Source organism: Apodemus sylvaticus, chromosome 5 (assembly GCF_947179515.1).
Source record: "Apodemus sylvaticus chromosome 5, mApoSyl1.1, whole genome shotgun sequence".
In the NCBI taxonomy this organism is placed as follows: domain Eukaryota; kingdom Metazoa; phylum Chordata; class Mammalia; order Rodentia; family Muridae; genus Apodemus; species Apodemus sylvaticus.
In genome coordinates this window covers 58,158,844-58,180,060 of record NC_067476.1, presented here as the reverse complement: position 1 = coordinate 58,180,060, position 21,217 = coordinate 58,158,844, and the positions used below count along the sequence as shown (strand labels likewise).

General features: G+C 43.3%; 1 protein-coding gene and 1 pseudogene across 2 annotated transcripts in view; both read left to right on the top strand.

Annotated features, from left to right (window-relative positions):
• The window catches only part of Znf385b (zinc finger protein 385B), a 391,151-nt gene that overhangs the window by 749 nt on the left and 369,185 nt on the right, over window positions 1-21,217 (top strand). The window lies entirely within an intron of this gene.
• LOC127685508 (60S ribosomal protein L17-like) lies at window positions 14,572-15,162 on the top strand (annotated as a pseudogene).

Genomic DNA, 21,217 nt, shown 5'->3' with positions numbered 1-21,217 from the left:
ACGCCCTTTTTGCTAGAGGGAAATGAATAATTTGGGTACCGAGGGGTAAGGGCAGGATGACAGTGGAAGCTTAGGGTCCCAAGGGCATTCCGCAGAGAAAAGCCCAGCAGATAGGTGAATGGTGCGGCTTGAGAGCAGATGCCCAAAGTTTGCACTTGTTGGGAGCTGGGAAGGGCAGCCTGGGTTAGCAAGAGCTGGTGAAGGTGTCAGCTCAGGGTGGGAGGACTCTGCGAGACGGCGGAAGGGAGGAGGGAAACAGGAGGGGGAGGACCATCTGCTTTGCCTCTGCTGTATGCTGGCCTTGGGATGAGGGGAATGCTAGACAGAGCTCTCCTGCTTTACTTCCTATTGCTCTGAAGGACACTCAGATGGTCCTGGGTCCTTCAAGGAAAATAAAATGCCTCCGCCCCCATGAGCACAAACAATTTTGGAATGACCTCAAAAGTTCCTGGATTTGGAAACATTTTCATCTAGAAAGGAGGTTGGCGGTTCTCTCCGGTTTTGCTTATCTGATGAGCAGTAAGCAGAGGCTATTGCAAACTTTGTCACAATGAAGCAAAATACAGGCAAAATAGATGGCCCAAATGGAGCAAAACATTAGTGTTTGGGGGGTAGGCTAGCAGCGCCCATACACCTTATAGGAAGGGCTGAGAAATGTATTTATTAAATGAAGAGGCAGTTTTCCGGAAAGTCACTGAGATGCATCTTAAACATTTGGGCTCCAGATAACTAACTCCCTTCAGTGTTTCAGGGTCTGCTTTTGCTTGTTTCCAGAATCCTTCAATCTTATTTTAATGCCATGTGTGCTTTGATATGGGTCGCCCTTTCCTGTCATAGTTGAATGTCCTTAGAATATAAAGTTCTGGCTTGCAGGTTTGGTTATATGTAAGATGAAAATATGCTTATGTGGTCAAAAGCATTGGTTGTTCAGATTTTATATTTTTTCAGTAATCAAGTTTTTGTGGATTTATTGTTTACACCTTTCCTTGTCTCTGAAAGTGATCTGAGGAGGTTTAAGGTGAAAACCACAAATCAAATAAGCTATTCTTGTAAGTCTCCTTGACCTCTCTTGGGTGCATTTGTAGTAAATGCTTTTGGAAAAGTGAACTCTCCCAAACAGGGGTGTATTTACTGCCCTTGCTGGAATAGTGCTGGTGGTATCAGTGTATTGCAGTTATGGTTGCATAGGTAGATCATTTAAAAGGAGCCCAATAAGTATTAGAATCCATTGACATTAAGAAAAAAAAATGTTGATAGCTTACAACATTGTAACAATATATAGATTCCTAGGACCAAAGAAAACAGCTTGTCTCTTTGAACTGAGGCAGAAAGAAAGCAAATGGAGGCCTTTCCATCTCAGTCAAATTAGAGCCAGAAGTGTGGTTAGTGCCTGGCACCCAAGCACAGCAGATAATGAGAGCCGACAGCCGTTGGAAGATGCTTCGTCCAAAGTGGGACTATTGTATGATGATCGAATGTCCTGGCCCTGGGAGTAGAGAGGATCCATCAAACCAAACAACTCTGAGAGATGACAAGCTACGTAGAATAATGCTGGGTGCCGACAAGGCATCCCAACTCTTTTCCCCTTTTCTTCCGTCTGAGTTTGAAGATGTTACTGCCCAATGACAGCAATATATATGAATATGGTATTAATTACTTTATATTAATTACGTTTATATATCATATCATACATATGATGTTATATATGGTTAAAAAGAACAATTAGCTAACATCTCACAGGAGTGACTTCTTGTGAAAAAAACCTTTGTTCATGGAAACAAGGCGCAAAATTGGCTTTCTAAGGTTTTCAAACTTCTACTTAGATCTAAAGGACCATGTTTGTGTGCTGAAATTCCCTGCCTTCTGTTTGCTTGGTTTTATTACTGTTGTTCCCTCTACAGACCATTTTACTACTGTTGCTATCATCAACAGTAGTTGATGTCTCTGTTCCCCATGCATCTCAATATGATGTATTCCTCCAACCCTATTCTTCTCTTCTTCATAGTCTCCCTCCCTCCCACCTTCCCTTCTTCCCTCCCTCCCACCCTCCCTCCCTCTCTTCTTCCCTTCCTCCCTCCCTCGCTTCCTCCCTCCCTGCCTCCCTCCCTCCCCTGCCTCCTTCTGTCCTTCCTCTAGGGGTTTCTCTTGGTTTTCTTTGCTTTTTGGGCTATCTTCCTTTTGCATTTTGTAGGTTTCATCTGGTGTTGTCCTTTATTCATCTAGATCATTTCTTCCTAAACCGAGACCATCCTTCTGCATTCCTCCCCGACATCGTATTTGCCCCTGAAAGCCTCTGAAGGCCTGGCATTGTGCTCATGTCCACCACCTGCTTTCTGAATCTAATCCTAAACTCTAATCACTGTCTTTCTTTTAAATGAGCAGGGGCGCCTTGGTGTCAGTTTCCATATTTCTTCCAAACATCCAGGGCCTCCTGTTCCCATACTGTTGCTTTCCACCTGCGATGCACAGGCAATCCCACTGTCTCCATTTCCACCAGGCCTCTCCACGGCCTCACTGTCTTATCCACAGCGTGGCTGCCTCCGTTTTGTGTCATTTCTATCTAGATGTTACCACGCTGGCTTCTGGACTCACTTGCCACCTCTTGTCTCTCCCATTCCTAGTGAATGTCATGCTTGCTGTTGGAGAATAAGCCATGACAAGCTTCCTCACTGGTCAGCGCTTCTGTAATGCTCCAGTAGTGTAAACCTCTGCTCTAAGCGAGGTCCTCTGCTGGTAAGCTATACTCTAACCTCATTGACTCGTTTATTGAGTGAATCTGCTCTGTGCTAGCCACAGTCTTGGCTGAGAATCTTACACACATCTGCTTATGTTCAGTGGCATACTGAACACCAATACTCAGTGTCGGAATCCACTGCTAAAATGGAGTCCTACATGGTAGAATCAGGGCCCCAGGAATCCCACTGGCTGGGGCCTCCTCTGTGTAGCCCTCTGTAGTGCAGTCAGGTGCTTCCTGGCAACAGTCCGACCTGGCCTGTGTTGAAGGCAGTGGCTCTCTCGACCGACATAGCAGTCTCTGCAGTGCTCATGCTCTGTGCTCATGCTGTCCCCTCTGCCCAGACCAGACGTCTCCTCTCCCTGTTGCCCTGTCCACCTTTGAGAGTCACGCTTCCTGATCTCCCTTTGAACTTCAGCTTTGACTCCACCGAGCTCTATTACCTTGGATTTCACTTCTCAGAAGTGAAGTCTATTATGTGTTTTCTGCACTGTCCTCAAGGGCACTGTGATACTCAAGGGCACCGTGGTACTCAAGAGCACCTAGCCCAGCCTTACTCCCTCACTTCCTGAAATACCTAGCCCAGGTCCTGGCCTCTCGTCTCGTGGCACATCCATACATGAGTTAACTAGTTGGATTATGTTCTTCCTGGTTCTGTAATCTCACCTTACATAACTGATATTATTTAAACACTTCAGTTTATAGAAGAGCCCGTGCTCCGTAAACTTGAATATGCACATAAACCATTCAAAAAACGTTATTAAATGCAGATTGTGGTTGAGCAGGGACTTGGATGAGGCCCATGATTCTGTAACTGTAAAATACTCCCAGGTAGTGTGGAAGAAGTTGTTCCTAAAATGTTCAGCAGGCGGGCCAGAGGTGATGCAAAGCAGGCTTGGGGGTCTAGCAGGGACTCGTGCTCTTCTTGGTGACTGCACTGCAGTTTATGCTTGCTCCAGTACTGCTTCATATTGGGAAAGTACAAGGTGCCCGTATTTCCCAAGGCTGGGTGGAAGGGTGAACATTTCCCTGTGTTGCCCTGTGATTTTTCTGCAACATTATTGCAGTCGGATCTGACCCCATTGTATTTTTCTCCAGCCAAATAATAGAGCTTTGTTATACACTGCTCATTTTCCTGGTATTGCACATTCTGACTCTCTTTCTTACCCTGCTTCCATATATTTACCCAGCTCTTGTCTTTATGCTCATGCTTTCTCTCCCTCTACCTCCCTGCCATCCCTTAAAATTTTCTTTGGGCGCCTCAGCTAACTCTCTACCCACCCATGTTTTCCTACCATGTCCAGAGTTTTTCAGGGTGCAGGAGACTCAAACTCTCTTTCTACCTTGGTCACTAGTGTGAGACCCAAGACAAAAATGTCCTCTATCTCCTGTCAGTACAAGATGTGGATGACCAAGCTTGTTGGGTCTGCTTCAGGACCAAGGCAGACAGCCTGCGCTCTCTTCCTTCCCTTGGGGTGGACAGCACATGCTGGGCTGGGCAAAGAAATGAGGCTTGCTGCTCTGCTCAAGCTGGTGTGCGTCTGCCTGTGTTCTTGCATGGTGGTCCTGTCCCAGTTAAACAACCAGAACTTCTGTTGTTGGAAGCAATTCATTGCTATCTTAACCCTCGCCTCTCCCCTCCCCCCCTGTTTTTCTTGTATTGGAATCTGAATCAGGCTAAGCAAGTCCTCTACTGCAGAGCCACTTTTAATTTTTAGAACATTGTTATTTTTATTTCACTTAATTTATTGTGTTTATGTGTATATACATACTCACACATGTGCATTTGGATGGGCATGTGGAAGTTAGAGGGCAACTTGTAGAAATGGTTTCTCGTCTTCCCTTGTACCACATGGGTCACACAGATCAAATCCAGGGTTCCAGATTTGGCAGCATACCTTCTACCTATGTATGCATGAATGTGTGTATGTATGCATGTATGTGTGTGTATGTATGTATGCATGTAGGTGTGTATGTATGTATGTATGTGTGTGTGTGTATGTATGTATGGTTTTGATCAGCAGGCTCCTTTTACCTATTTATTTATTTATGTTTTGTTTTGTTTTTAGACAGGGCCACTAAGTTTTATAGACTGGCCTGGAATCTTCCTGCCTCATCTTCGCAAATAGGTGGCATTACTAGACCTGACATTCTTGTCTTTCTTCAGAAACTGCCTGTTCCCTGGATTTCCAGTTCAGGTTTTGTAGCCCTTAGGTACACACTAAAAATCACTTCAAGGAACTAAAACAATAAAAATGCTTATAAATATTAAAAAAAAAAACCTCCCAGAGCGATTCTAGTCCCCAGCCTGAGTGGAAGGCTACAGCTTCCGGGGAGTGATGTGGGTATAGTGTGGAGGCCAAGCATCCTTAGTGTTGTTCTCAGGCAGACTCTGGCCTTTGGGCCATCTGCCAGGAGGGCTTCCTTCCGTTTGCTGGGTCTTGATTTCCGTATGTTGAGGTGAGTTGACTTGGCTGTGGTGGACCATGCGTGAGATGCCGTCTGCTGGGTGTAGCCAGGTGCAACTCCATACTGGGAAAGGCAGAGAGTGTTCACCCTGCCAGTCGCAGGGCTGTGGCTTGAAGGCCTGATCCACTAAGGGCTTGCCTAGTCAACATCTTCCTCTCTCCCCGTTCAGCTTCAAGAGTTTCAGGCCAGTGTGATCAGTCTGAAAAGAAATTTATGAGCATATTTCTCAGAAGGCAATGAAAAAATAGGGAAGGCATATATATTAATAAAAATTCAGCCACCCTTTGGTATTTGATTCCTTTGGTGCCGCATCAACTCTATGGGCTCGTAAATAGCAGAGATAGATTAAAATACTTATAAACTGATACAGAAGGATGGCTAGGCTTTTTTTTTTTTACCTACTTTATGAAACATGACTTAGCTCTTTAATAAAGACAGTTCTATCATCAACAAATAAAAAGGATTGAAATCCATGGACCTGAGAGAGCATTTTATTTTGGTAATAAATATGAATGCGCAAAGCATTTACATTTCTGTGTTTATAATGGGAAATGGAATTTAAAAATAAAAACAGCACACGTGGACTAAAGCCAATCAAAGTTCCTTCCCTCTTTTTGGCTGGTGTTCTGAATAGCCATTATGCTATTATGTTATCATCGTATCAGCAAAACAAAGATTGGACAAATGGACAGAACCAATAGTAACTGGGACCAATATTCCACTTTTTCTTCATATATCTGAAAATAAATAAAAAGGTATTTTTGTAATCTCATGGGATCTGGTAGGGGTAGCAGAATGTGATTTTCAGTGATACAATGTGACCATGATTATCTAGGATGCTATATGACCAGGATTATATCAGGAATGCTATATGACCATGGTTATCAGAGATGCTATATAGCCATAATTATTGAGGATACTATATGACCATGATTATCTGGGATGCTATATGACCATGGTTATCAGAGATGCCATATAACCATTATTGTTGAGGATGCAATATGACCATGATTATCAGGAATTCTATATGACTATGATTATATCAGGGATGCTATATGACCATGGTTATCAGAGATGCTATATAATCATTATTATTGAGGGTATTATATGATCATGATTATCTGGGATGCTATATGACCATTATTTTCTAGGATGCTATATGACCAAGATTATCTAGGATGCTATATGACCATGATTATCTAGGATGCTATTGACCATGGTTATCAGAGATCCTATATAACCATTATTATTGAGGATGCTATATGACCATGATTATCTGAGATGCTAAATGACCATGGTTATCAGGGTTGCTGTGTGACCCTTTTATCAACTGGAATACAGAGTTTCATTCTGGGTTCCTTTTTAGTCAGGAAGAATGTTTTAAGTTAACTTTGTACTAACAACCAAGTGTTTATTTTCCACATTGTGATGTATAGGTTTTTAAATAACACAAGAAGATGTGATGGAATGTTAAAAACACATCGGGCTTCACTGAAGACTCTTGTGAGAAGCAATGAGCACATTCTTCTAAATCTTTAGTTCAGTTAACCAGTGTGAAATTCTACCGAGAGCTGTGATGTTTGAAGTGTGTTCTCTAAGTGGCCTGTCCCATGCTTAGCCTGTTAAGTAAGGTTTTGATACACTCAAAGCCTTGACACGTGGTCAGCTTACACTGACTTCCCAGCAGGGCTCAAAGTCTAATTCCTTTCAGGCTTAACAAATTGCTGTTTCTATGACACATCAGAAAAGGGCCTGGAAATAACCCTAAGTCATTCAGATGACCACTATGTCATGGTATCTTTAGGGTTAAAAGTGACCTTTGCACAAAATTCCCTTTGGTAAATAGAAAAAAAAAACAAAAAAACGAGGGACTGAAAATTTAGAATATTTAAAAGCAGAGCCTAAGGACTTTAAGCAGTGCAGGTAATGACAGATAACGCTTAATAGTACTAACACTAGATTTTAAACTTCATATCATAAATGTGTGTGTGTGTGTGTGTGTGTGTGTGCGCGCGCACGCGCGCGCACGCGCCCTTAGGCGTGGAAGCTTGGGAGTGGGGGACCTTGCCCTCACAGACTTGGAGGAGGAATTACCTTATATGCTATGGAAATCAATAGTTTAGAATAATGACACAAATCATGAGATCCCATTGTTTTTATATAAAAAGTATGTGTGTGTGTGTGTGTATGTCCCCCCCCCCCTGTGTGTATGTGAGGCATTTTGATTTTAAATGCAGGAGATGTTTTTATGTAAGTCAGTTAATTATTTCACATGTTGGAGTCCTGGGAAAAGACGCGATCCTTATTTGGATTGCACTACTGAAAATGGGAGATAGAGTAGCCCAAAGATTGGATTTAAAGTCTGGAATCAGACTTTGTGAATGTAACTTCTAGCAGTTTCATTTATTAGTGGTATGATATTTACTTAATATTGCTTAATATTTTTATGACTTTAATTTCCCAAATCTAAGAAACAATGAAAAAATACTCCCATGGAATTATTTTAAGGTAATACAACATAATGTACTTAGTGAACATAACGTATTTAGTGAGGTCCTGGGCACCTATAGTATTCATCAAGGTAGCCACAACTGTCCATCATGAAGCTCACTGCTACTAGCTGGTACTGTGTAGGTACTCTGTGTAAGTATTCTTTGTCAAAAGAGCTGTTAAGAACCCTGAAGGCTTGAGCTTCAGATTGAAACTCACTTGGTATTTTGCATGATTTTTTTCTTTTAATCTAAATTTTTATTTTTACATTTTTTAATTCTTCTCTCACGCAATACATCTGACTGCAGCCAGCCCTCCCTCCCTCCCTTCTTCCTCCTCCCCCTCCCTGTCCCTCCCTTCCTCCTTCCCAGTACCTCCTCCCCTCTCCTCAGATCCATCGCAACATCATGATGTCTTTTTGTATTTTCTCATTGATTTTTCCTTATTTACTTTAGAAGAACAGTGAAAGGGAAGCCTTAAGAGAGAAAGAATCATAAACATTGTAAGGACTCTTGAGAATGTGTAGTCATGTAAAGTAAAGACCCAGGAGTTTCTTTTTCTTTTTTCTTTTTTCTTTTTTTTTACTAATACAGATGAGTTAAATCTACTGGCTAAATACTATCTGTATGACCATGGTTCCCTCCATTAGTCCATAGGAGAATGCATGGAATGTTGGGAGTGGAATCAGGAGTGGTCTAGTAATGGGAGCTTATGTTGTTTAGAGCCTGTGTATCTAGGGCAAGGGTACATCTATTGACTTTAGAAGCGTGGACATCCAAGTCCTTCTGAGGATAGCAGCATATTTATTAAAATCTTGATTTTATTTGTTGTTGTACTTTAGAAAGCAAAATAAATGACAAGAGAAAGATATAATTGATGAAGTACATGAAGGATTTCCAGAGCTTAAAATCATATACCTCATGTCTGTCCTATGGTTCTTATTAATCAATTTCACTTTCATAAGGATAGAATCTTTCTTGGAGGGTGAGAAAGGGGTTCTGTATGTGTAGCCCAGGCTGTTCTGAAATTCACTCTGTAGACTAGGCTGAACTTGAACTCTGCCTTCTGAGTGCTGAACTCTGCCTGACTCTGCCTTCTGAGTACTAGAAGTAAAGGCATGTGGTGTTAGTATTTCTTCACTTTGGAAGTCTATGTCAACCAATTTCCCATTGCCCAGAGAAAATATTTGAGCTAAAACTTAAAAGAAAGTGTGTGTGTGTGTGTGTGTGTGTGTGTTCAGAAGCATAGCATCCATGGTGGGTTAGCACTATTGCTTTGGGATTGTGATGAGGGCCAACAGCGTGGTAAGGACCACGTGCTGGGGCACAGTTGTTCTTCTCATGATCTCTGCAAAGCACAGGAGAGAAGAGGCCAGGATCTAATGCCTCCTTCTAATTTCACCCCTGCAATAATTTAATTTTCTAACCACATGTGGAGAACCAATTTAACACATTGCACCTCTGGGGGACATTTAAGATCCAAGCCATAGCAGAGGCTTAGCCTCACCAGGCTGGAGGAGCATCTACTCTTGAAGATTTATACCGGGTCTCAGCTAGGGATGCCTTGTTGGAATTATTTATGGTTCCAACTGAAAGACAAGGAAAAACAGCCCTGTCAGACACACTGTCCTCACTTTGTCCCAAGACCCAGTCATGCGGGGCCTTTCCTGTGTGAATTCTGGCAAGCAGACTTTGCTCCATCATAACTCCCTTTATGGCTTTAGCCCGTTTCAATTCCTTACAGCAGCGTCTACTGCTGGCTGTGTGCTGCGCCTCAGTGTTTCTGTAAGCATCACGTATTGGGTGTTGGGATTCTGGGACCCAATCTGAGGAGGTTGTTCAGTCACTAATGTGCTTGCAATACAAGCCTAAGGACCAGAGTTCAGTCCTCCAGCTTGAACGTGGATGCCGTGGTGAGTGCTGAGCTCTCTGGGATTTGGGGCTTGATGGACAGCAGGTCTAGCTTAATTGTTAAACTCGAGGTTCAGTGAAAGACCTTGTCTCAGCAAATCAGGTGAAGAGCAATGGAGGAAGACACCTATAGCTCCCATACATAGGCCCAGATATGTGCATGTCCTACACTCAACCTGGTGTACATAGCTACACATACCCATGATGAACAAGTACATTGTCTGCCTGTGTCTCTCCTCTCAAAAAAGAATCAAGAAGAAAAGAAAAGCACAAAACCTTCAAACCCTCACCAAAACCAAAAGGAGTTCGTAAGAGTTGATGTCTTAGTTAAGCATGCCTGCGTTTGGTTTGCCCTCAGTACTCTTTGGAATTTGGGCTTTGCTGAGGACGTGGGCTTCAGTGGCAGGGACAGAGACCACTAGGACTATTGAATGCTAGCAGGGTCTCTTCCTTCCCATGCCTCTAGGCTTTCTCTTCTCAGCATTCTGGGAACAGCCATTTGTTCTGTCTTTGTAGTTTTTGCAGAGGGGAGTTATGGTCTCCTTTCTTTTCGGCTTTTCCCCATCATCCCTTTCCAGAGCTGCCAAGTAGCTACCACAGTAACTGCCAGGGGTCCAGATGTGATGGTGTGCGAACTGCTGCTGTCCTGGCAGAGGCACCTGGGAGTCCTTCAGGTCCTTGGAGGTTTTCTTGCTGTGTAGGACTTACATAAGCAAGGTTTAGATTTGCTGAGCATTCAATAGGCTCTCGGATCTGTTGTCTTCCTCTGTATTAGAGTGGAGAAGGAATAAAAGGGTGTGCTCTGGGCTGGCGCTGGCAGAGGGGAATCAAATCTTTGCGAACAGCTGATCATTGAGATCATGTTTCTGAAAGATCAAAAACTGTAGCAAAGAACTGTTTGGACTATGTAACAATGCTCCTGGGTCCTTCAGGGTGTGCATTTCAGTATATCCATTTACAATTCAAATGGTAGAATTGCTTGTGTTGATGTATGTATGTAATAATTAGCCTATGTGATACTGGTCAGGAACAGTTAAATTTCAGTTCTCACTCTGATCAGCATCTCACAACCCAATGGTCCTGTTGTATTTAGTTAACTCCCATTCTGTTTTCAGAGGCAGGAGGTGTCATAGGCCTATAGCGTAGCGTTTCCTTGATATAGGGTCATTCTGTAATTGAGTCCTGCATTCAATCTGCCTCATGTCTCCCCGATGTCACCTTCTTTCCTACACTGTACAGGAAGGCTCACTGCTAACTGAAGGGTAGTTTGGTAAATGTGGATGATTAGCAGAATGCTATATGTCCTCTGGAAATGATAGATCCAAGGAGGAGTAGAACCATTCAGAATATAACAACATCAAACCTTACAGACCTCAAGAGGCATATTACTGATCACCTGGCAAGCTTATTTTTCTAATATGAAGGGGAAAAATGTGAAAGGAAACATCTGAACTGCTCCATAGGAGTAATTATGCAGGCGGCTTGAGGACAGCTCCGCAGGATGGGGTTTTAATAGTCTGTAGAGCCTGTGCCTAATTGGGAAGGTCATGGAACTCGCAGGGCCTCTCTGCACCCCCCCCCTCTTCTTCCTCCCCTTTAAGCTTTATGATGACCAGGCACAGTGGGGTCAGAACTCCTTATGGGCAGAGGCTGTTCCAAACAGCTCAGTTTGATGAAGGACAGGATGAAATTTTTGTGAACCTCCCTAATCCCCGCCGCCACTATCTTTTAACCCGCTTCAGCGAGAGGACTGGCACGCGCCCCACCATCTGTGTCACATAAGATGGCTTTGAACAGGCATGGCAGTTGCCCGACAACCCTGAAAGGATGGCATGTGGATACGGAAGTAGATTCATTTTCTGATGCTCCAGCAGGCACGACCAGATTCGGTGGGCAGGAATAGAGAGAGAGAGAGAGAGAGAGAGAGAGAGACAGATTTCTACTCAATATGAGAGAGTACTTTCTAATGATTCCAACTTTCCAATAACAGCCTGTCTGCCTTGAAGTCTCATATTCTCTTGAGCTGAACAGTTAAAGTCAGCAGTGTGTGGATCAGTCACCAGAAACCAGAAGCAGGATGGAGGGAGTCCCAGGGCTGAGTGGAAACTCAGCTGAGCTGGCCTCTGTGATCTGTCCCCTTGGCATAATTGTTCAGAACCATTTGCATATTGGTTATAGACAGGGGCAGGAGGGTGTAAGAAGAAAGCAGGAGCTGTTTCTAGACTCCTTAAAACAAGAACAAATGGTCATGCCTTCCCTCAGTTCTAAGTTCTAGCACATGGCATTTACTTAGCACTTGTGCCATTGCAATCTGTGGTCTCATCTAGCAACCCAACAGTGCAGATTCCAGGGCATTATTCGTTATCCAGAATCACACAACTGATTCCTGCCCTGCACCAAGGTCAATATTTGTGGGGTCATTCTCAAGCTGTAAGCAGGCAACCTTCTTCAACGCCCTTGAGAATCCTTGCGTGTTTTGTATCACTTCCTGTGCTTCTCCTATGCCGTCTGCAATGTCAGATCACCACAGGCTTTGTCTGCATTGGTAAACCACCCATCTTGCTCCTACCCTGTAAGAAATACCTGGGATGAGTTTATCCTCCAGGTAAGGAAGAAAACGTTGCAATATTCTGTTTCCGACTCTAACCCTAGTCACATCCGAATTACCTCTCCCATACATTCTGTCTCTGGGAGACAGGGAAAGACTGAGAAGGGAATGTGGCCTGAACCATACTCCACATCAGATAGGGAGATACCCATATTCAACACCTTTGGTTTTTCCATGGATCTGTTGCCCTCTGGAACCATGCTGGTAGGCAGGACTATGTTTTCTGTTTCCATGACTTCAGAATTTTCCAAGAAGGCAGGATGATATAGACCAGAGACCAAGGGAAGCACAACAGGGAAGAGTCTGTTCTTTGTGGTCTGATTCGTCCAGATGAGGTCCCTGCTGCATGGCCCTGGATAACTTACAAACATCGAGGAGTGGAAGACTCCTCTAGTGTAAAATCAGTGTGTCATGTAGCTCATAGGATTGGAGACTCAATGAGGCACTCTCTAGGGCAAAATGAACAGCTGAGAAATGATTGCAGCTAATAGTTGGAAACTTCCCTTTATTTCCTTCTCTTCTCTCCAACACCTGGAAGGCACACCCACAAGTCCCGAGGAAGTTTCCTTGGCTCATGCCAAGTCCGCTATTGTTGAATATCATTCACCCTCCATTTTGAATTGCTGGAGGAAAGCAAGATTCCATTTTCTGATGCATACTGATCAGAAAGACGGACCCATTTCCCGGTGGTTTGCATTTGTGTAGAAGACATAAATGGTACTACAGAGGCAGGGAGTAGGGGTAGGATTGTATCTTGATATCATATAATGTATCACACCCATATCAGGATTCCTTTATTTGCAAAAGCTTTGACAGAGCGATGGTGACACAGCAGCTCATAGACACCTTATAAAAATTTATGAAGTTTGGGTTGTAAGAAACACACTGCACATACAGAGCAGTCACAGTTCTTATTAAAATAATTCCATCTCTAGGCCCATTGTCTCCATATCACCCGTAATAGAAGTTCATTCTGTGGCTAGACACCTCACCAGCCTGTAAACTTTATATGGGCTTTTGGCAAAGGCTGATAGTTTTATGAGATATGATTTTCTCATCTTTCCAAATTGGATTGTTTGAGACAGCGTCCCTGGATATAAAAATTCCAGTCCTGAGTAAACCTGTACGTCAGAGACTCTGGGCATCCTGATAGCAGAGTGGAAACAGAGCATAAGTCAGCCCCCCAGACCATTTTTCTCCACATTGCTCCTTCATTTATCCTCTGTGTGGTTCCCAAGACCACTTTCCCACCTTCAGTCTGTCTGCATCTAGATTGGATCATCTCATGTGCAGTTCATCTTCCATCTGTGGACCAGCTCTTACCTATGGCATGCTCTTCTGTTCATAGGGTCTTTTCTAGAACTGTGCAGCATTGCCTAAGCCTGCTGGTGGTCATATGGCAAAGTCTAGGCTATTGAAAATGTGATCCACTTGCTGCAAAAGCATACTGTTAAGAAGGTATTTAATTTACTATGGGTTAGAGCAGGTATCCCCTCCCTGCAGCACAACTGAGTAAGTCAAGAGCTCTTTCTTGGGTCTCCTCTGAGAGGACAGAGGAGTGACCTGATACTAAGGTCTCCCTATTCCATCTCTTCTCCTTCTTCTATGAGAAATGCTTCTTCATGATATCTCATTGTCAATACTTCTTTGATCCATGGATACTACCATCTATTGGCTCAGAGCCAAGAGTGGCCGAAATGACTTGCAAGGGACTTGGAAGGCAAAACCAAACCAAACCAAACCAGACCAGATCAGACCAGACCAGACCAGACCAGACCAGACCAAACCAAACCAAGCCAAATCAAACCAAACCAAACCTTAGGAAGATTTCTTCTAAGATAGAGCTGAGGTGGTGACACTGTACTGGGAATTAGATGCATAGTTTGCAATCCCGTTTCCATCCTCTATTATTTGTGTGATGTTGGATAATTTTTCTGTACCACCCTTTGATTTTGTTATGTTCAAAACAAGCAATAGAGTTGGTTAATTCCTAATGGAAATCTCCAACTGAAGCAACATTCACAGTGTCTACATGGGTCTTCACCAGGTCTTCTGAACATGTGCTCTAGCTTTCAGTTACTCCTTTTTCAGTTGGACTTCTGAATGTGTGAGTGAGTGGATCTCTAATGCTTTTGCCTGCTCTCAGGGCTCCTCCAATTTTCTGTTGGCTTGGCTTGTCCAACTTCATTTTATCTTATGTTATTTCCTCATGTTTTGTGTTGTCTCCTAGAAGCTTGTCCTTTTCTAATGAGAGACAGGAGGGGAGTGGATCTGGATGGGAGAGGAAGGGTGGATGAACAGGAATGAGTAGAAATAGGGAAAACTGCATTCAGATTGTATTGTAGCTCTTCCTGTAAGTGGCCAGAGGTGACCTGTGAAGATGGTTCGCTACTCTCTTGACCCAGAGAACTCCACAAAATCATGCAAATCAAGAGGTTCAAACCTTCCTGTTCACATTAAGAACACTTGGGAAACTGCCCAGGCCATCAAGAGTATGCATATTCACAAAGCCACCAAGTACCTGAAGGATGTCACCTTAAAGAAGCAGTGTGTGCCATTCCAGTGGTGTAATGGTGGCATCGGTCCATGTGCCCAGGCCAAACAGTGGGGCTGGACACAGGGACAGTGGCCAAAAAAGAGTGCTGAATTTTTGCTGCACATGCTTAAAAATGCAAAGAATAATGCTGAACTTTAGGGCTTAGACGTAGCTTCTCTAGTCATTGAACACATCCAGATGAACAAGGCACCTAAGATGCGCCGATGAACCTACAGAGCTCATGGCCGGATTAACCCACACATTAGCTCCCCCTGCCACATTGAGATGATCCTCACTGAGAAGGAACATATCGTTCCAAAGCCAGAAGAGGAGGTTGCACAAAAGAAAAAGATATCCCAGAAGAAACTGAAGAAACAAAAATTCATGGCACGGGAATAAATTCAGCATAAAATAAATGCAGATAAAGTTAAAAAAGAAAAAAGAAAAAAGAAAAAAAGAAAAGAAAAAACAAGATTGTATTGTATGCAAAAAGAATCTATATTTTAATAAAAGGGGAAAAAAGTAAACTATGAATTGTTACATTGTAGACATGGAAAATCACCCTTTCTTCCGCTGTACAATTCAATTTAAGAAGTAGATGTCTTGAAAATCAGCCAGTGGAATCTGAGCCTGGGAGAGGTCTGCTCTCAAGGCGGTTGTCCGGCTACTCTGAGCTCTAGCTGGGGACTTTGCGAAACATCTCTGTGTAGAAGGCCAGATTATTGGTCATGGCTTGGCTAGAGCAGACACCTGGAGCAGTGACTTACTGGAGACTGTAATGGCTTCCTGGAACATAAAAGTAGAGAGGGAAGCAGGGTCCAAGGTGGACAGCTGAACTCATTTCATTGTGTGTAGGAGAAGAGGTAATAATTTAAACCTTCAGTTGTTTTAGCGATGGCTAATTGAGTAGTTGACTAAATGTGCTCTCTCTCCCTCCCTCTCTCTCTCTCTCTCTCTCTCTCTGTGTGTGTGTGTGTGTTTATGTGTGAAAATATGTATGCTCTGTGTCATGTATCCACACACAGGCTGGTGCACATGCCTGAATGGATGCATGTGCAAGCCAGAGGAGGAGGCTGAATATCTGTTTTTCTTCACCTCATATTTAGAGATAATGTCTCCCACTGAACTACACAGTCCGGCATTTTGGCTCAGCTCGCTGGCCTCCAGTCTTCCTGGATTCAGCCGTCTGCACATCTCGGTCGGTGCTCGGGTTGCAGGCATGTGTAGCCTTGCCTTGCTTTTACATCAGTGCTGGCGCTTCAAACTCAGTTCCCTTTGCATGCACTGCAAGTGATCCTGACCACCGAGCACCTCTCAAGTCCTTACTAAACTTTTTTCAGGGTGCTGTCCCCTGCATTTATTCACGCATATGTTTTCAACTCCCTCAGTATGGCTGGTAATGACCTTTATTTCTCTCCTACCTATGGTAAGTTCTGAGATGGTGTATCCCATGACCAGAGTGGCACAGCTCCGTGTGGTAAAAGCGGCTGTCTCATGGAAGCAACAGGGAGCCTACCAGCTTAGGGCAGGCTCGTGGGTCAGTCACTTCACGCCTCAGGCCTCGTGGGACAGACTCTCCACTTTGACCCTCCAGGTGGTCCATCTAGACATTGGCCTCTGAGAAGTGGTGATTTCGAGGAACTCAGTACCTCAACTGAAGACTTCTTTCTCATGTGTCATTGGCATAAGGGGAGCCCGTCTGAGTTCATTGAGAGGAGGTAGAAAATGTGCTCAACGGCCCACAGAGCAGCTTCTTGGATTATACACATAAAATAAAATCAGAGGATGTTTCTACATCTTTTTCTACACTAGCAGAAAACGCTGCTCAGAAGCACTCATTAGACAAGCAGGGTGGGGATGCTTTTCTTACCTCAAGACCTCTTCGTTTAGCGCCTTCAAAACTCTCTTTGAATGTCACCGCCTCATATCAACAGATTCTCACCTGAAAATATGCAAATGTAGCAGGGCAAATCAGGGAACACACCTTGCAGATATCTGAGGGCCTAAAACAATTTGAATTACATTTTGGAATTCAGTTTCTGACACAGCTTCAGATGAGAGGACTGCTCGACCACATTCTGATAGCTGTTGATCTCAATTCTAAAATAGTCATTCTAGATGCTTTGTAAGAATAGGGTTTTGAGATATAAACTTAACTGAATAGCATCAAATTTTGAACACAAAAATTCCTTAATTACTGATTACTTTTGCAGTTAGCAAGTTAGGAGCTCATTTTCCATGTCTTCTAAAGGTATCACGTTGTCCCCTATTTTGTCCTAGTACATCAGAGGAAAAGATGTAATCTCAGAAGAGACTACGTGAGGCATTATCTTTTACTGTCTTTCAGAAGAGCAGGTTGACTTTGAAAAAGTTTCACGAGCCCGCAGCTTGACAACTCATGATATTTTTAAGATAACTGAGTGGGACAGGGACTCTAGCAATTCATTTTGCTCTGATAGCGCCCAATGGCATGCTATAAATAAGGGACAGTGCATAAAGTTCTTGCAGTTCTTTGGCAGTATCTAGGGTCCTCTAGTGATGACTCTCATGTGAGTCTGAAGAGGCCATGTGTGCACATGTTGTTTTGCACATACAAGCCAGGACAATGGAAAATGAGCTGCAAATCCTCAGAACATAGCATAATAAGCTAGGATGCATGTGACCCAGATAAACCTTGTATAGGAAGGAAATGTATCATGCCCTTTGGATGAGGGCTTGATCATTGATTTCTGGTCCCATCAATGTAGGGGCACTTACTCTCAGGTTAAATAGCATTTTTTTTTGTTCTGTCTGAGTACCCTCAGTCAAACTGCCTCACTAACTACAGCTTATTTCTGGTTGAAAATTTTTATCTTTTGATGCTGGCTTTATATTATGCCACATTATGTACTGCTTGATAAATATTTTTATTCTATTGTCTTATTGTATTCTACCTGATCATACTGTTTACCAAACAAAGGAACTGGAACAGGCTGTATGTTTAAGTAACTCTGTGTCAATGATTTTCTGTAGGGTATACTATATAGAAACTATTTTAGAATGGCTAGACTGATCCATTCTTCTGAACATGAGATACGCATGATATTGGTAAATTGTGCTGAACTGTTTCAGGCCACTGACGAGTTGGCTCTGGAAGCAGGCCTGGCTCCCCCATTTCAGACTCAGATATATTTGTCTCAAAGTGTCTTCCTAACTAAGAAAGGGGGGGGGGAACAAGCCAAGAGTAATAACATGGTGTTCTTGGGAACAGCTAGATAGTAAGTGTTTCCAACAGAGGTAACTGTTATGTATTCCATGATATAAAAATGCTTGCAGTGGGGACAGGGAAAGGAGGGAGCTCAGTCTTGGAAGCTCATCTGTGGAGAGATCAGTAAGACACTCCAGCTTCCCCAACTGATTCCTGCCGGATGCTCAGAAGCCGCAAAACTGACGGTGTTACCTTTGTTCACCCGGGCTTCTCCAAAAATCAGCTGGATGCTGTGAACTGATCTGACAATGTTTAGGCTATCTCCTAGTTGTTATTTGTTCCTTCGCTTTCGCTTGCTATGCACTTAAGACTTTGACTTGTTCAAAACCAGGAGTACAGCTATCATATGCCACTCACCTGATTGTACCAAAGAGTACCTTGTGACATTGCCACCTTCAGAATGTGGGGATAGTTTCTGTGTGGAGGTTATCAGTCGCACCAGGGATTATCTTTATGTATAGTGAATGTTAAGACTCCCCATAGAAGGAATGAGTATCCCAGGTAGATATGCATGTCACCAAGACAAGGTCACAGAGAAGATGAAGTAACTGAAGTCTGGAAAATGGTTCTTCAAGTTCAGTTGTTCATAGACATGACCACTCATGAGATAGTTATTGTTTTACACAGTGCTGTTTGTATTAGGTTTTTATTTACATTCTGAGAATGATGAAATTTGAGATCTGTTGTGGTAGCTTTTTTTTTTCTCAGCCCATTGTTAAACATGCTTCATCTGTTTACATGCTGAAAGAGTCACACTGGTTCACGGCACTTCTTACACTGTTAACAGGCCAAACGGTTTTTACTCCTTATTAAAACTGTTCCTCTGGAGGAAAGTTCCCACTTTCCTTCTCTTTGACTCCAAACCTGCAGATATGAGAACAGCAGTAGCAAGCAGAGGTCGTGAGATGCCTAACTACGTATGCTGGTATTTTAAGCACTTAACATGAATGATTTGATAACATGTCAGACACTGTCATCACCACTATTTACAGGTGGTGATCTGGATGCTTCTATTCTTGAGGAATTTTAAGTTATAAAAATATAATACCTGCCAGGACATGGTCTTCAGCTTGAGGTTCACTGATTCTGAAACTCGTCTTCAACCAGAAAAATGTAAAGAAAGAGCAGAAAGGAAATTATTATTATTATTATTACAGTTGAAGGCACAGGCCAAAGAAATGTAAAAGTTCTCCTTTGTAGGTCACACAGGTAGCCAATGCAAGAGGCAGTTTAAGTTGGTCATTTCCAAGGAGCTTGAAGACATGTCACCCCGTCTAACCAGGACTAGGTGTTCCCTCTGGATCTATCTCCCATGACAAGGTCTTGGAGTTCATTGTACAGAAGTAGCTCCCTCCCCCCAGAGTACTCTCTCCTCGTTGGAGGTTAAGAGGAATTTTTGCACCTGAGAAAACAGTGCAAAAGCTGATCTCTGCGTACGGTTGTTATCTTGCCGGCTGTTTGGTTCTAGTCAGATTTCCACAAAGCCTAGAAGCAAGTCCTGCTAGGGAATTTTCCATGTCTTCAGGACTCCCGGCCCCTTTAAAGTGGAGCACATCCAGGGTGAAGCCAGCCCGTTCGCTCCCTTTGTTCTTTTCTTAGTCCACACTCCATGCTCTACCTTGGTGTGGAAGGTAGATCAAGTTTGACAGATGGAGAATCAGCAGCAGTCTTGATCCTGACTGCCAAATGGGACCGGGGAGGTGGTGTTCTGACGGCCGTGACACTGAGCTGAGAGAGAAGAGACATATGCATGGATGGAGATGATGGGTGTTGAGCCTCTTGAGGGCATATCAGTATGTCCTGTCACTGAATGAATGCATTCACAGTTTAGAGAAGAACTTGATGAGCAAGATGCCCCTTCCTAATAGTTACCTATATGGGCTGTCAATCAATCAGCCAGTCATCTGTCTAGCTGTAGAGTGAATAGCTCAGGCAGTATTTAATTTGTAAAGTAGTTCTTCAACATACATGCATTTTAGTTACACTTTATTTTTATTACTAGTGCCTTTTGACCCAAGCTTATTCAGTAAAAGTATGAAGAAGATGTGGTTCAGAGGAGTACCAGGCAGGTAAATGAGTGCTTGCCTTGCTTGTTTGTTTAGTGATATGGCTGTGTTGTATTCTTTGTCCTTTCTCAACAAGTAGCTAGGCCTCCCAACCTCTGCTTGCCTCAGGGAATAGGTTTGTCTCTGAGAAGAAGCCCAAGTTGCCCACACTGGAAGAGAGACTGGCTGTAACTTTCTAGGGTCCTTGGAAGGAATTATATGCACAGGGACCGTTGAGAATGCATAAATGGAAAGATAAAACAGAATCCACCCAGAGATGTTCCCTTCTACTGTTAGTAGATCCTTTAAGGCACCCCAGTACGAGTTTGAGGGCATGGGTCTAGGCAGAGAACAAAACAGCCTAAGACTGTGGGTCCCTGTCCTTCGTAGAGAATTCCACAGCACACTATTCGGGGCTGTCAACACCAAAGTCTAGAGAGAATTCCACTCTATCAGTTTGCTCTTAATAATTAAAATCAGAGCAGATTTCCCAGCAGAGGATTGCTTTAAGAACTTTTCACCCACAGACAATGGAGAAGAGATGTGAAATTTCACAATTTCCAAGGTGAAATTGTCAGTCAAGCTGTGATGTTGCCAGCCCCACAGTGCCAGCCCTCATTCCTGGGCAGGGACCTTAAATGTATCCTGAGGTCCCTGTGAGCAGATGGAGGGAGGGGCAAGGGCTGTGCATGGGTAGCCTTGACTGCCACCTGGTGGAGTTGCTTTGGCCCAGTGACTTTCAAAGAAGCATTAAAAAGCTTCCAAATAGAAATCTATATAGGTTATAGAAATAGAAATAGAAATCAACTAGAAACACGAAGTGATAACACAGGAGCATGCCACAGGGCCTTACATAGGCTGGGCCCTCCTTACATACCCTGTGCTCTTGAGGGATCCGTGGGACCGTGGCTCTACAGACAGTGGAAAACTCCTTTCTGATTAGTTTTCACTTCAAACAGCCCTTAACAATGGCAGTGTGAAGACACACTAAGGGGCAGAAACAGGGAGGTTGTACAGGATGCAAAGAAACAAAATGTACTGGAGATAAATTTATGAATACAAATTGTTATATAAAAATAGCTTACCTATGTTCTATGAGTTTCTGTTTCTACTGTGAACCTCCTTTGAGTTGATGCTGAATATTGATTTATAATTCATTGTCACACTCTCCCATGACT